Below are 6,367 nucleotides of genomic sequence, written 5' to 3'. Positions count from 1 at the left end.
GCCCTTTCTACTACACGTATGTCTACCACGTCAAGGCCAAGGTTATGCAGCTCAAGTGGCATTGAGATTTGAGATCATTATCTAGATAATGCAAGGACATTCTGGCCTTAATTAAAGGAATAATTATCATTTCTTACTCTGGTCCAATCATGTTGGCCTACAGCTTCTTATTAATAATTCTTCTTTCTTTCTACCTTAGTACTGGCTGCCCATCATTCCTGAAATGTTCTCCTTTTCCATCTCTTTTGCTAGTCATGTACCCTATTTTGTGTCTATCTTGTATTTATTTTGTATTTATATATTAATTCCACCTCCCCCAAATCTGGTTTATCCAGGCATGGCTTCAAGCTTCCTTTTATTTTGGATGTAGATACTACCTCCCAATCTATAGTTTAAACCTGCTTCAACCAGTCTGAAAAAAATCTGGTTTTTAAATTTACATAGGCTTGAGTCTTTAGTTGAACCTTCTCTCTAGTTTCCCTTAGTTTTAAATAACAACCTGAGTAAACATCCCAAAGATTACTGGAATCAGACATGGGTGTTGAGCTTGTGTGCTAAATCATTAACCACCAGTAGGCCCTCTTCTTTCACCATTTAAAATGTTTAACACGAATACCTATGGAAAGAATAAGCACATTTTGGTGCCTTTAGGTTGTCTTAAAAATAAATCTAAAAAGTTGTCAGGACAGCCTGAGAAGCAGCAATAATTGCTAGTATGGTATGATCAAGAGATGCCAGATAATCCTCCCTTATAAAAATATCTCCCATGGTGCCTGAAGTTTCTTCTTTGATTTGTTGTGTGCTTGCTTAAATGACTGAGTAAAAAGCACCATGGGTAAATTGAAGAAGGCAGATACAGAAATACAAATTATCACTATCACTCAGAGGAATTAAGTTAAGACACTGAGAAAAAGCCTGTTTTAGAAATAATTCAGATAGACAATCCTTTACAGTATAATTGGATGAAGATAGAATGGCTCCTGGCCTTTAGCACACCCACACAAATTCTTCAAATACACCTTCCTGAGATCTGACTCCTGGTACCCAGCAAGAGAGAAGAAGGTAATGGATACAGGTAGGGAGGAAAGAGAGGATGAGAGACATTAGAGAACAGTTCTGAGGGAAGAAACAAAGTGGCAAAATGGGTAATTATGAAAAGGAATGTGATCAGTTAGAATAAGTGTCCTACTGACACTGTGTAAGGGCATGGAGATGGGAGAAATTTATTCAGAGTTTTATTGTGGGTTACTAGGTCAGAAGCTGTTGTGGCAATGGGTCCTTTCAAGATTACTATCTTAAAGCTCACTCTATAATAATTAGTCAAACTTCTAGAATAGTTGGAATGTACATTTGGTTTCATTGCTCTGTTTGGTAACCAGAGATGACTGACCATAAAAATGTTGACTTACCAATGGAAAAAGAAATTCTGAAACTAAAAGGTATAGTGGATATGCCTGTGGGGACTACTAATACACTAGCATGTCCATCTGAATTAGTAAGTGTGTCTGGCTGGCATACTTCCATCGAGAATGGTCACTTGCTTGTGCATCCTCTGGTGCATATTCGTCTGCACTGAGGGATGCCTGCTTCTGGCCCAAGGTCCATGTCCTTCTACACTGATGATGCTCTCACGCATGCCTATCTAGGATGATGTGCAATCCATGTGAATTGCTATCCATGCCCCTCTGGCTGATGATGTGCGTCAGAGACATATCTGTCTGGACATACATCTGGTTTTTAAATTTGTCTTGTCCATCTGGAGTGATGATGCGCATCACAAACATGGTCCTCTGAATCATGGAACATGGTCCAGGCTGTCTGAACTCTAGTAGCCTTGCCAAGAAAACCCCAAATGGGAAGAGTCGTACACCACTGAAAAGACTGAAAAATAACAAGTCCTCCTCTTCTTTTTTCAATTCAGGACCCAGCTCATCTATTTTTATTACAAAAGAAAAGAAAATTCAGATTGCATTCCTTCATGATCCCCAAAATAATTAAAAGATGGCCCATGGAGTGTTCTCAGAGTGCTTTAGTTTAAGTGTCTTTAAAAAAAAACTCCTATTCTTTTTCTGGTCACTTTTCATCAACTTTATGTAGGATTTAAGCATTAAATGGCTCCAGTCTAAATTGGTGCAGTGAATTTTTAGGTTTGCACAAACTAGAATATTTGGTTGAAGTGGTTACATTTGTTTTCTATAGCTATAAAACAGAAAATATACTCCTGCCTAAAATTAATCTATTAGGAATATCAATTAAATATTTGAACAGAGATAATTAAGTCAAACAGGTAAATACAGGGAGTTGAACGCATACCAACCATTTTATATCTGTGCATAATTCATTCCATAGTAGTTGGTAAAATGTCATAAAAAGTTCTAGGCCGCTAATTAGAGGTGATGTGCATATATATAATTACATTTCCACAGTAACACTGGGAGGGAATACCAGGCCTGTTTTTTAGTGAAGCAGTAAATCTAAAGTGCTAGTTGCTCTTTTGTGCAAGAATTAAGTAATTGTCCTTAGCCTATAATGGAAATTTCAAACCGAAAGATGGCATAGAAAGCATTTTATAGATCTTGTTAATACTTCATTAGCAACCAAATTGTAATTTCTAGTGCCACAAAGCACCAAACTTAAAACATGTTGTTTAATAGTTAAAGAAAAGACATAAAATGAATTTTTACAATAGTTTCAAGGTAACATTTTTCAGCAAGTAATATATTTAAAAATCTTCATTCCCATTACTTGCAAATAGCTAGTATTTATATAGGGCTTTAAGGTTTGCAAAGTGCTTTGTAAATATTTTCTCATTTTGTCCTCACAATAATCCTGTGCTATTATAGGTAGGTGCTATTATATCCCCATTTCAGAGTTGAGAAAGCCAAGAAAGATAGACGGTAAGTGACTTGTCCAGTCACATAACCAGAAAATGTATGAGGCTGGATTTGAACTCAGGTATTCATGACTCTGGCCAAGTAAGTGGTACAATGGAGAAAGTACTGGGCCTAAAATCAGGAAGATTCATCCTTCTGGATTCAAATCTGGCCCCAGACACTTACCAGCTGTGTGATCCTGGCTAAGTCACTTTACCCTGCTTACCTCAGTTTCCTCATCTATAAAATGAGGCAGAGAAAAAAATGGAAAATCATTCTAGTATCTTTGCCAAAATAAACTCCCAAATAGGGTCACAAAGAGTTGGAAACAATTGAACAACAATAAAATTTGAGTCTAGGTCCAGCACTTTATCTAATGCACCACAAAGCTGTCTCTAAATATTTTTTCTTTTAAATAGGTAACCATTATGAATTTACATAAATTGAAAGGTGTCACTATGCCTCATAATAGCTGATCTGCCTGGTTTTATCAGTCAACCAAAATAGCCAACAAGCATTTCAAGCGCCTACTATGTGCCAGGCACTATTTTAGGTTATGAGTTAAAAACGAAAAAATGGAACAGTCCCTGCCTCCCATAATTAATAATATTTACTTCATTTTGTTTGTGTTATAATTTTTTGTATATCTAATGTTTGTGAAAGCCCTTCCCTTAGTAGGGGAGAGGGATACAATATGTTGGTCAATAAATAAACACAGAAAATACAAGATGTTCTGCAATCTTAGTTCATTTTTAAAGCTTTTTGTTGTATAGTTGTTTTTCAGCCATATCTGAATCTTTGTGACCCTATTTGTGGTTTTCTTGGCAAAGATAATGGAATAGTTTGCCATTTCTCTCTCCAGCTCATTTTACAGATGAGGAAACTGACCAAATAGGGTTAAATGACTTCCCAAGATCACACCATTAGTCAGTGTCAGAGGCTGAATTTGAACTCAGAAAGATGGGTCTTCCTAACTCCAAGCCTGGTTTTCCCTGTGCCACCTAGTTGCTCTATAGTTTTAAGCTACTAAACTTCAAACCTGGAATCTTTTTTACACCCTTACCTTCTACCTTAGAATCAATACCGTGTATTGGTTCTAAAGCAAAAGAGAAGTAAGGGCTAGGCAATGGGGATGCAGTGACTTGCCCAGGGTCACACAGCTAACAGGTGTCTGAGGTCACATTTGAACCCAGGACCTCCTGTCTCCAGGTCTGGCTCTCAATCCACAGAGTCACCTAATTACTCCCTAGACTAAGACTTTTGAGACATTTTATATTTAACTGCTTGATCACATGGGTCAATGGGAACATGATTGGGAATGTAGATACTAAGCGATCACCCTAATGTAAATATTAATAATATGGAAATAGGTCTTGATCAATGACACATGTAAAACCCAGTGGAATTATTCATTGGCTCCTGGGGGTGGGGAAGTTAGAGGGGAGGAAGGGAGGGAAAGAACATGAATCATGGAATTATGGAAAAAATTCTAAATCAATTAATTAAATAAAAATTTTCAAAGACAGTTAAAAAAAATAAAGTCTATGTATACCTACCTGTGTCTAATTCATTCCAGAGTAAAGAAGGAAGAAGAAAATTTGATTCTATGTTTAGCAATGCCATATTATAGTTGCCTCAGATGCTGAGGACATATTTCTCTCATTGTTTTACCCAAATACTTTCCATTTTTCCCAGTTGAAGAACAGGAGAAGGAAACCTTGCAAAGTTGGCCCATCGAGTCTTCACTCAAGCCTATGTCTACCCATTCCCTTTGATCTGCCTTACAGAGGGAGGCTGAGCAGGTGGCAGTCACACACAAAACACCTCCCCTTCCCCACATGACCTACCTGTCCCTCCCACCCCCACTCACACCCCAGCAGTTCTTAAGTACACAAACACAAAAGCTCTCTGATGAGGAGCATCCCAGCCCCAGGCTCTCTGTAGCCTAAGATGGTAGGGGAGATGAGGAAGGTGACAGGCAGTAGCACCCACTCACAACCCCGTTAAAATGCAAATTTGGCTGGGACTGGTTACCTTGAATGGTTATTAGCAAATACTTCAATTATCAGTTAACATACCTGCAGAGATTCATTTACAACCAGGTGAGAACAAGAACTACACATTGGGTTGATCTAGGGGAGTCAGGGGACACAAGGGTGCGAGAGAGGGGCAGAAAGAAATGGATGGAGGAAGTGGAAGGTAATCAAATATAAATTTTACCCCCTTCATAATTTTGCCCAGTACCAATCCTGACCACACAACCAGTCTCAACTCCTCAGTGTGCTATAATTCAGTTTTCTGAAAAGCTCACCTCCTCAGTTCTTGAACGCACCTGTCAGAAGCTATCTGATGAACTTAAAATACGGGACTTTATTACTGTTGGTTAAAGTCTCAAAGCATGTCTCCAATTTCCATCTTTCCCCAAAGCTCCTGCTACCTTCTTCCTTCCCCTTTCCTCCAGGTGGTACTTTCATTCACCCAGGTCTTATTCCAAACCTGGGTATTATCTTTGCCTCTTCCCCATTACTCACTTCCCGCATCTGAACAGCTGCCAAATCCTGTCCATCCTATCTCTAGAATATCTCCCACACCTACCCCCTGAATTCTATTCCCACTGCCACCACCCTAGTATAAGCCCTCATTACTGCCTGCCTAGACCATTGCAATACCTTCCTAACCGGTCTTTCCACTTCCTTTCTCCCTATTCTAATTGGGTTTCTCACAGCTGCAAGATCCATATTCCTCATGTGCATAACTGACCATGTCACTCTACCCAAAATATGAGTGACATCTATTGCTTAATAAACAAAATATAAATTCTTTTCAATCCTATTAATGATGCTCCACAATAGGAATCTATTCTGAAAGCTAGTAGGTGATGTAGTGGAGAAATGGCTTAGCTTGAAGACTACAAGACTTGAGCTTGTTACTATGTTACCCTGGATAAGTCACAGAACTTCTATGTCTTTCTATTTCTTCACCTTAAACTAGAGGTAACAATATGACCTATTTCACAAGATTATTGTGAAGATAAAATTGGACAAATATATTTTGCAAACCTTAAAGCTCCATTTCAATGTTAGCTACTGTTAAAGAAGGTTTTCACCATTTCAGCTTCACAATTTGTCACCTTTGCTCTCACTAGACACAGAAAAAAAATCTGTTGAATTGTATTTGCTTCAATTATGTTTTATTTAATTAAATTCATTAGGTAAAACTTAAAAAGAAGTAAAACATTACTGTATTCTTTTTCCTTTGTCATTTGGGCTTTTGAAGGTAGAGTTTAGAATTAGCTCTCCAGATTCCTGTTCTGGAAGTATTTTTGGAATACTCTTTTTACTCTGGAATATCTCTGCCTAATGAAAATTCTTTATATTCTCTAATAGGTAAATCAAACCCTTCCTCCTTTATGAAAATTTCCTTAGCCAGAAATAGTCATTCTTTCCTTGGACTTTCAATAGCATTGTGTATTTCTGCATTTATTACTTTTGCTA

This window comes from Gracilinanus agilis, chromosome 1 (genome assembly GCF_016433145.1).
Source record: "Gracilinanus agilis isolate LMUSP501 chromosome 1, AgileGrace, whole genome shotgun sequence".
Classification (NCBI taxonomy): domain Eukaryota; kingdom Metazoa; phylum Chordata; class Mammalia; order Didelphimorphia; family Didelphidae; genus Gracilinanus; species Gracilinanus agilis.
Note: the sequence above shows the minus strand (reverse complement) of the source record.